The sequence below is a fragment of the Triticum dicoccoides genome, chromosome 2B (assembly GCF_002162155.2).
Source record: "Triticum dicoccoides isolate Atlit2015 ecotype Zavitan chromosome 2B, WEW_v2.0, whole genome shotgun sequence".
Taxonomy (NCBI): Eukaryota; Viridiplantae; Streptophyta; class Magnoliopsida; order Poales; family Poaceae; genus Triticum; species Triticum dicoccoides.
The window spans coordinates 713687174-713698293 of NC_041383.1; positions in this window are offsets into that span (position 1 = coordinate 713687174).

The window sequence follows — 11120 nt, forward strand, 5'->3', positions numbered from 1 at the left end:
ATGGAGCCAGTCGCCCCAAAGCTCAACCCATGGTCCGCTTCTCCGATCACCTTCGACCGCAGGGACCACCCCACTAGTATCCAACATGGCGGATCTGCCGCATTGGTCCTTGACCCCATCATCGACGGATTTCACCTCACTCGAGTCCTTATGGACGGCGGCAGCAGCCTGAACCTGCTCTATCAGGATACAGTGTGCAAAAATGGGTATAGACCCCTCTAGGATCAAACACACTAAAACCACCTTTAAAGGAGTCATCCCAGGTGTAGAGGCCCATTGCACGGGCTCAATCACACTGGAAGTGGTCTTCGGATCTCTGGACAACTTCCGAAGCGAGGAGTTACTATTCGTTATTGTCCCATTCCGCAGTGGCTATCACGCACTGCTCGGGCGAACCGCATTTGCAAGATTCAATGCGGTACCGCATTACGCATACCTCAAGCTCAAGATGCCAGGACCTAGGGGGGTTATAACAGTCAATGGAAACACAGAACGCTCGCTTCGCACGGAGGAGCATAGCACGGCCCTCGCGATAAAGCCCCCGGACACCTTCAAGGGAGTCCGGACTAAACTGCAACAGGATCGCCTGGCACGTTCATAGCTCGCCTAGCAATTCGGCCTCCGACCCAGTCCCAATGAAGCGGCAAAATTTTGCGCCGCACGTACATAATTACACACTACAAATACCATGGGCATAGGCGGAGGCCCGGCCAGAACACGTCCCACAATGCGGCTTAACCGCCCCAGGGGCTGTATACCTTTATCATTTCCTATCTTTTAGGACCTTACTCTCTGGAAGCCCTTTCCGGCAGCCTGATTGCTGGACACATTATGGGAAGGAACAACCAAGGAAGCAAGAAGCTAAGATGTACAAGGGAATCCCCAGGTGGTCTCTGATAACAATCGAAGTACCTATTTTTAATACCCATACGTAACTTGCCCTTGGATAGGACATGTCAAATAGTCCTATTTTTGCTTATCGCACTACTTGTATCAGTACACTTCGACGTATTATTTAAATAACAATGCATAGCATTAGTCTATTATTGCATTATCCTTCCTTTTTCTTGGTCTGTTTATTTACGACAACCTGCACCCGTACATTCTGATACGACCAGTTCGCTAGGGGCTTAAGTATACCCCATAATACGGCGTGAGAAGTCCGAACACTTTTGACAGTGCGGCACCCCGAACTTATAGCATTATATGCATCAGCTCCGAATCATGTCTTGGGTCAATAGTTGGGTTTGCCCGGCTCCCATCTTTTGGTACCTTACTTCCGCAATATCGGCTAAGGTAGCGCTGGGAGAACTATTGAGATTGTGTCCCGGTTCTTCCGGACGAGCACCTCAGTAGAGAAAGCCGAAAACTGACTGTCATGATAAGGCGAGAGTTGGTCGCTGAGGGAGTCCTGGACTAGGGGGTGTCCGGACAGCCGGACTATCATCGTCCGCCGGACTCCAAGACTACAAAGATACAAGATTGAAGACTCCGTCCCGTGTCCGGATGGGACTTTCCTTGGCATGGAAGGCAAGCTTGGCAATACGGATATGTAGATCTCCTACCATTGTAACCGACTCTGTGTAACCCTAGCCTCCTCCGGTGTCTATATAAACCGGAGGGCTTTAGTCCGTAGGACAGCATACATTACAACAATCATACCATAGGCTAGCTTTAGGGTTTAGCCTCCTTGATCTTGTGGTAGATCCACTCTTGTACTACCCATATCATCAATATTAATCAAGCAGGACGTAGGGTTTTACCTCCATCGAGAGGGCCCGAACCTGGGTAAAACATCGTGTCCCTCGTCTCCTGTTACCATCCGCCTAGACGCACAGTTCGGGACCCCCTACCCGAGATCCACCGGTTTTGACACCGACATTGGTGCTTTCATTGAGAGTTCCTCTGTGTCGTCACCGATAGGCCCGATGGCATCTTCAACCAACAACGCTGTCCAGGATGAGACTTTTCTCCCCGGACAGATCTTCGTGTTCGGCGGGTTCGCACTGCGGGCTAATTCGCTTGGCCATCTGGAGCAGATCGAAAGCTACGCCCCTGGCCGTCAGGTCAGATTCGGAAGTCTAAACTTCACGACCGATGTCCGCGGAGACTTGATCTTCGACGGACTCGAGCCACAGCCAAGCGCGCCGCACTGTGACGATGGGCATGATCTAGCTCTGCCGCCGAACAGTGCCTTGGTGGCCGCACATGAATCCGCTTCGGCCTTTAGTCCGAAGCCGATCACCCAGATCGAGGATCGGTGGATGGACACCACCTCGGGGGCTTCAACTTCCACGGCGATGGAGCCGAACGCTAATCTTGTCCCTCGCGAAACTCGTGATTCCGAGGTGCCGGACTCCTTGCCGGACTCCAAACCTCCCACGCCCCTACCAATCAATTCGGATTGGACGCCGGTTATGGAATTCACCGCCGCGGACATCTTCCAACACTCGCCCCTTGGCGACATCCTAAATTCGCTAAAGCATCTCTCGTTATCGGGAGAGTCCTGGCCGGACTATGGCCAGGATGGTTGGGGTACGGACGACGAAGAAATTCAGAGCCCACCCACCACCCACTTTGTAGCCACTGTCGACGATCTAACCGACATGCTAGACTACGACTCCGATGACATCAACGCTATGGACGACGATGCCCGAGATGAACAGGAACCAGCGCCTACAGGGCACTGGAAGACCACCTCGTCATACGACATATACATGGTGGACACCCCAAAAGACGGGGACGGCCAAGAAGCAGCGGAGGTAGATTCTTTAAAGAAGCAGCCCACACGCCGGCATCAGCGGCGCCGCTCTAAATCCCGCCACAACAAGAATGGAGATTCCGGCACAGGAGATAATAACACCCCAGAGAGTGCCGAAGACAATCCCCTCCAGCAAGACTCAGCGCAGGAGGATGCATAAGCAAGCCCTCACGAGAGGGCGGCAGACGAAGAGGTTGAGGATCATAACTATATGCCTCCCTCCGAAGACGAAGCAAGCCTCAACGATGAAGAATTCGTCGTACCTGAGGATCCCGTCGAACAAGAGCGTTTCAAGCGCAGGCTTATCGCCACAGCAAACAGCCTAAAGAAAAAGCAGCAACAGCTTCAAGCTGATCAGGACCTGCTGGTCGATCGGTGGACCGAGGTCCTCGCGGCCGAAGAGTATAAACTCGAACGCCCCTCTAAAAGCTACCCAAGACGCAAGATGCTCCCCCGATTAGAGGAGGAAGCATACATACCTCCATCACCAACGCACGATACGGCTGACCGACCACCCCGTGGTTGTGATAGAGAGGCATCCAGGCCCCCAGCCAAGACCGTACCCCGGCATCGCTCCAAAAGTACGAAGCCAAGAGGGAACGCGCCGGACTTGCGAGATATATTGGAGGACAAAGCAAGGCAATCCAGATCCATCTACGGATCACGTGGGCGCCCCACGACCCATGACGAATACCGTCGCGCTGGATACAATAACTCCGGCCAGGCCGAACACAGCAGACAACGCTCTCTTGAGCTGCGTCGTGATATTGCTCAATACAGAGGCGCCGCACACCCGCTATGCTTCACTGACGAAGTAATGGATCATCAAATCCCTGAAGGGTTTAAACCCGTAACCATCGAATCCTACGATGGCACAACAGACCCCGCGGTTTGGATCGAAGATTATCTTCTCCACATCCATACGGCCCGCAGCGATGATCTCCACGCCATCAAGTACCTCCCACTCAAGCTTAAAGGACCAGCTCGGCATTGGCTCAACAGCTTGCCCGCAGAGTCAATTGGGTGTTGGGAAGACCTAGAAGCCGCATTCCTCGATAACTTCCAGGGCACGTACGTGCGACCACCAGACGCTGATGACCTAAGCCACATTATTCAGCAGCCAGACGAATCGGCTAGACAATTCTGGACATGGTTCTTGACAAAGAAAAACCAAATCGTCGACTGTCCGGATGCAGAGGCCCTTACAGCCTTCAAACATAACATCCGGGACGAATGGCTAGCCCGGAACCTGGGGCAGGAAAAGCCGAAATCCATGGCAGCCCTCACATCATTAATGACCTGCTTTTGCGCGGGAGAGGATAGCTGGCTAGCTCGCAGCAACAATCTCCATAAAAATTCTGGCAGTCCGGATACTAAGGATAGCAACGGCAGGTCACGTCGAAACAAAAACAAACGCCGCATTAACGGCGACGATAAGGAGGATACGGCAGTCAATGCCGGATTCCGAGGCTCTAAACCCGGTCAACGGAAGAAGCCATTCAAAAGAACCACCCCGGGCCCGTCCAATTTGGACCGAATACTCGACCGCTTATGCCAGATACATGGCACCCCTGAAAAGCCAGCTAATCACACTAACAGAGATTGCTGGGTGTTCAAGCAGGCAGGTAAGTTAATTGCCGAAAACAATGACAAGGGGCTAAACAGCGACGACGAGGAAGAGACCCGACCGCCGAACAATAGAGGACAAAAAGGTTTCCCCCCCACAAGTGCGGACGGTGAACATGATTTACGCAACCCATATACCCAAGAGGGAGAGGAAGCGCGCACTAAGGGACGTCTATGCGATGGAGCCAGTCGCCCCGAAGTTCAATGGTCCTCTTGCCCGATCACTTTCGATTGAAGAGACCATCCGACCAGCATACGCCATGGCGGATTCGCCGCATTGGTTTTAGACCCAATCGTCGATGGATTTCACCTCACGAGAGTCCTGATGGACGGCGGTAGTAGCCTGAACCTGCTTTATCAGGACACAGTGTGCAAAATGGGCATAGACCCCTCAAGGATTAAACCTACAAAGACAACCTTTAAAGGTGTCATACCAGGTGTGGAGGCCAACTGTACAGGCTCAGTCACACTGGAAGTGGTCTTCGGATCCCCGGACAATTTCCGGAGCGAGGAGTTAATCTTCGACATAGTCCCGTTTCGCAGCGGCTATCATGCTCTGCTCGGACGAACCGCGTTTGCAAAATTCAACGCGGTGCCACATTATGCATACCTCAAGCTCAAGATGCCAGGCCCTCGTGGAGTCATCACGGTCAATGGGAATACGGAACGCTCCCTCAGAACGGAGGAACATACAGCGGCTCTCGCGGCAGAAGTACAGAACAGCCTTTTAAGGCAATCCTCGAGTCCGGCCGTTAAACGGCTGGATACAGCAAAACGCGCCTGAAGCAATACCAAGCAAGACCACCTGGCGCGATCAGAGCACGCGTAGCAGTGCGGCCCTAACCCCCGCCCTCGCATGATCGCAAGAACAACCCTCCGCGTACATCATTACGCTTTGGAGATACCATGGGCGCAGGGGAAGGGGCACGATCACAATGGACCCAGAGTGCGGCTCGACCACACCAGGGGCTCGCAAGTGTGCCCCCCTTCTTTTCTTTTTCACTTTACTTCTTTGTGTACACAGGACTCCGTTAACCAGAGGCCCTGTCCGGCGGTGAACCTGCCGAACTCATGATGCAACAGCCAGGGAAGAAAGAAGGCTGCAACGAACACTCAGGTGGTCTCAATTACGAGCATTAAATTCGATTATATACACCAAGTATGCAGCTCACCCCTGAAGGGGGACATGTTTAATTAGTCCAAATCCCTTGCTTACCGCACTATTTGTATCAGTCCGCACTCGTAGCAGACTTTCTTTAATAAATAACGCAGCACTTTTCGACTGCAATTGCATTACTTTTTATATATATGCTCATTACATGATATCTTGCACCCGTATATTCTGGTACGGCCTAATACACCAGGGGCTTATGTTCCGCACACTATGGTGTGATAAGTCTGAACACTTTCATAAGTGCGGCACCCCGAACTTATAGCATTATATGAATCGGCTCCAAATCATGTCTTGGGTCAATAGTTGGGTTTGCCCGCTGTCGTGGTTCTAAGTCTGACAGTAGAGTGGGGGGTAGGTATGGAGAGGCAAGGTCCTAGCTATGGATAGGTTGTAAACACAAGCGATGTACGAGTTCAGGCCCTTCTCGGAGGAAGTAAAAGCCCTATGTCTCGGAGCCCTGAGGCGGTCGAGTGGATTATGTGTATAGGTGTTACAAGAGTGCGAACCCTTCTGCCTGTGGAGGGGGGTGGCTTATATAGAGTGTGCCAGGACCCCTGCCAGCCCACATAATGAAGGGATTTAAGTACATTAAGTCTGGGACGTTACTGGTAACGCCCCACATAAAGTGCCTTAACTATCATTAAGTTTATTCAATTACAGGCCGTTGCAGTGCAGAGTGCCTTCTGACCTTCTGGTGGTCGAGTGTATCTTCATGGTCGAGTGAGTCTCCATGGTCGAGTCCTTCTAGTCAGTCGAGTGGGTTCTTCGTTGGTCGACTGGAAGGTGATCTCTTCTAAGGGTGTCCTTGGGTACGACATCTATGTCAGGCCTATGACCCTACCCTAGGTACATGAATCCATCATTAGCCCCCGAATGGATTGAGGCTTGAATGAGGAAGGAGTTGATGTTGTTTCTGATTGATTTTTGGTATACTGGCTATGCGTCGTTCGTGACCAAGATCTTCTTTGTTGATAACGAGCAACTTTTCTTCAGTCAACTCGATCCATTCTTGTCTTTCGTCGAGTGATCTTTTAGACTTTGCGGGTTCCCGAGCGACGGATCGTAGGAAATCTCGCGTCTGACAGACCGATCTGCCGCTCGCGGATTCCACGGGATACGAAATTTGGGGAAGCGCGCGAAGCGGAACGAACCGCGGCGCTCGGACGGGACAGGACATAGACGCCTCGATCTCCGCGCCGCTTTTTCCGCCACGTATCGTGTCAATGCAACTGTTTCGGGATATGATTAGATTGACCGGGTCCACCTGTCATCCACTCGGAAGGGATGTTATAAATGCGACTAGTGAGGGTTTCTGAACAGTGCTCCATTATTTCTCCTCTGCTCTCCTCGTCTCCGCCCAATGCACCCGCTTTCGCCTCCGCAAAGCTCTTCTTCGCGCGGTCATGGTCAAGGAGAAGACGGCGGTGCTGGAGCGCGCAAAGAAGGCGTCGGCGGCGGAGAAGGCACCGGCGGCGGAGAAGGCGAAGGGAAGATCCACCAGCCACAGCGGGTCTTCGTCGAGATCCCGCCTGCCGAAGGGCTGGGTCCAGGGAGATTGGATCCAGTCGACCATCAGGGAGAAGGATCTCCTCGACATGGCCGACGACGGGCTGATCCCCCACGGCATCGCAAGACTTCCAGGAAAAGAGTGGCAACCCCAGCCGGAAGAGGGTGAGTGTGTGCTCCTGGCCACTCATGTCGATCGAGGGTTTTCTCTGCCACCGAGCGTTTTCTTTCGTGGTTTTTTGAACTTCTTTGGAGCCAAACTCCACCACTTTACTCCGAACTCCATCGCGTATCTTGCTGCGTTTGTATCCATGTGCGAGAGCTTCCTGGGCTGTCAACCGCACTGGGGCTTGTTCAAGCACATCTTCACGTGTCGTTCTCAGACCATGAAGAAGGCGAGTCCAGGCGATGAGAAAACCCAAGTTGTCCAAATGTGCGGGGGCCTGGGAATTCAAGTGAGGAATAAGAGCACCTTCCCAGCTATGACGTTTCCCGAGTCGGTCAGGGGCTGGCAGTCGACCTGGTTCTACTGCCAGAATGAGCCGACGCCGGGGCAGTCGAGTGGACTCCCTCCATTCACCATGAGCCGAGTGAACAAGCCCTCCTCTCTGAAGGTGGTTCCGGAGGAGAGAGCCGATGTGAAGATGTTGATGGATCGCGTGGTGCAGTTGGTTCGGGACGGCGTGACTGGCACGGACCTTCTGGAGGTTTTCCTTCGGCGGCGTATCCAGCCTCTTCAGTTCCGGAGCCATTGCATGTGGTTGTACTGCGGAACTGAAGACGAGACTCGAGTCCACCCGGAAGCAGTCGACGACGCCACGGTGGAAAGATGGATGGCCGCGGTCACTGGGAACAAGGATAATCCCCGTGGATCCAGGAGGATTCCTCCACTCGACCATCACAGCGTTCCAGATAAGGTATATTTGCTCTGCCTTCCATTGTATATTTGTCGAATTTGTTTCCGTATGTTCTGCAACTTGGTCGATTGATCTCTGTCTTGACGTCTTCCAGGCCCTTACCGAGCTGTATTCGATGCCCAATGGAGCTCAGGCTCCGACTGAGGAGGGAGAAGCCAGCGGGGGCGAGAGCCAGGATGAGTGGGATTCAGACGCTGCCGAAGATGACGACAATGACGACGACGACGATGAGGACGAAGAAAAGGAGGAGGAGGAGGTTGCACCACCGCACTCAAAAAGGCGGTCGAAACTTGTCCATGACCCCGCGACTGAACACGGTAAGGGGGTTGCGACTGCCCCGCAGTCGACCAAACGCCCTCGGACCGCTTCTCCGGTGCCGAGTGAAAAGGCGCCGAAGCAGTCGAAGGTGGCTCCGTCGAAACCCACCAAGCTCTTGCCGAAGATGAAGGTGTCCATCCCCACCATATCCGGGTAAACATGTTACTTGAGTCTCCTTGTTTTGTATAAGCTTTATCTCTGGTTGATACTTGAGTTATTCGACTGATTCTTTGGAACTTCAGTGCTGCAACTTCTAAGACCTCAGGCAAGGCTGACGACCATGAGATGGAGGACGCAGCAATCTCAAATCCTGGTACTATACTCTCAATTCTGTCCTTAGTTGACTGACTCATGATTTCTAACTTTGATTCTTTTTCTAAAGCTCCACCCAATGACATTATCACCCTTCCTGAAGATGATGATGATGAGGATGAAGAACCGCTGAGGCACAGGAGGAGCAGGAAGGCGTCTACTGGTAAGGCAACCCAGGATGCGACGGCGCCCGAGACTGTGGTCACGGAGGAGGAGAACCCCAGTCGACACACCGTGTCTTTCGCGGTGCCGTTGACGAGTGCTCATCCCACTTCGTCGAGTGCTGCACAACCTTCGCTCTTCACAACACATCACGTCCCAGAGGACCAAGCCAGCGCTGCTAAGGAGGCGATACGCCAAGCGGGGATCATGATGGAGCAGATGAAGATCATCCGGGATGCAAGCCAAGCAGCTTATGACGCTAGCTCCGCCCTTCAAAGCAATGTTCAGGTCAGTCGACCACCGCCTGTTCTGTTAGGATATGCTATCAAAACTTTTTCTTTCTGAAATCCATAGCAATCACCCAGTGGGTGTGTCGATAAAAAACTCCGTGTTAGCGGGGGCACGCTGAGTGCATCCGCTGGGTCTAGTCCCCAAGGCTAAGGTCGACTCCTGGCAGTCGGCCTTAGGCTTTATAAGTAAAGGTTGTTCATCATTCGACTGGGGCGAATGAGTTTCCGAAACCGGTGGGGGCACGCTGAGTGCACCCACTGGGTGTAGTCCCCGAGACTGTGGTCGATTGCTTGTAGTCGACTACAGTCTGAAGAGCACGTCTTTTTTTTGGGGTCGACTGGTCGACTCTGTCTTGAACAGAATTAGTGGGGGCACGCTGAGTGCACCCACTAGGTGTAGTCCCCGAGACTACGGTCGAATGCTTGCCTTCGACTGTAGTCTTAGAAACGTGTGATTTTCTCTTATCCACTCGGAAGTGAATTATCTTTGATATTTTGTCGATTGGTTCTTCGTAGAAATCCTGTGACCTTGCGGCTCGCTATACCGAACTGGAGCAGAAGCACATTCAGCTCGAGCTGGATCTGAAGCTAGTGCAGGAGAATCTGACGAAGGCGAAGGAGGAGACCAAAGGTATGTTCGGTGAGACCTCGACGACTCCTTTTTCCTTCCATTTGTTTCAAAATCTGTCTTTGCTGTAACTTGCAGGCAAGGTGAAGGAGGCCCAGAAGAAGAAAGACCTTGAGCTAGCTGAGAAGACCAAGCTTGCTGACGAGAAGTTAGCTTCAGTCACCAAGCTTGAACAGGAAAATACCAATCTGAAAGCTGCTCGGGCGATTGCCACCAAGGATGTCGACCGACTGAAAACTGACAAGACTACCTTGACCGAGAAGATCAACCAGTTGACTGGGAAGAAGAATGACCTGGAAGGCTTCCTGGGTGGTCTTGCCAAGAAATTGTTCCTTATGCTCGAAGGTAATCTTTTACACTCGACCAACATTTCCAACTGTGATGCTTACATTCGACCACTGTCTTGACTCGGCGTTTTGTCGTTGCAGAATTCTGTCGAAACTTTGAAGAAGAGACTAGCCAGTTGGAGCCGAACCTTGACCCTGTCAATTCTCTGGTGAATGATGAAGTTGCCATGAATGTCTTCCGACTGGAGTCCCGCGTTGCAGCTGTCATGGACTATCTTGCAAGGCTGAAGGCCGCCACTTCTCGTATCGACTCGACGCTTTGGCCCAGGGCGACACTTCAGAATGACCTCGAGTCGTTGATGGCTCGACTAAACGCGGTCCCCGACTGTGTGCAAGAGTGGAAGAAGTCCTCGGCTCGGTGTGGCGCAGATGTTGCCCTGTGTCTGCCCCGAGTCCATTGCAAGGACGTGCGAGAAGAGAAGCTGGCGGCTCTCCGAGTGGCCAACACCAAGAAACACGACTTCAGGTCCTTCATGGAAACTTTCATCACTGCTGCTACCCGGATCGCAGACGGGATCGACCTCGACGAGTTCGTTGCTCCTTCCAGCCCTCCAAAGGAGGGGTAAAAAACTTTCTTTAAGCCCGACACTTTAAATTTGCCTCGGTATGCCGAGTGGAATTGTAACCGATAAACCTTAACAGGCTTAGTGCCTGAGCACTCTCGGTTCCTTTAGGTATCGACCTAAACTTGGATTTGATGTTTGGATACGATTGCTCTTGGCTCGAATTGTCCTTTGCAGGTTCACAGCAAGATGCCCACTGCAGTCGACTTATTCCTTAGGCGAGCACTGGGCTGCAGCTAAGTCCCCGAGTGAGAGGTTTGCTCTTCACTCGGTAGGATTTTTTTTATAACTTAGGCGAGCGCTGGGCTGCAGCTAAGCCCCCGAGTGAGAGGTTTGCTCTCCACTCGGTAGGATTTTTTATAACTTAGGCGAGCGCTGGGCTGCAGCTAAGCCCCCGACTGAGAGGTTTGCTCTTCACTCGGTAGGATTTTTAATCACTTAGGCGAGCGCTGGGCTGCAGCTAAGCCCCCGAGTGAGAGGTTTGCTCTTCACTCGGTAAGATTTTCTATAACTTAG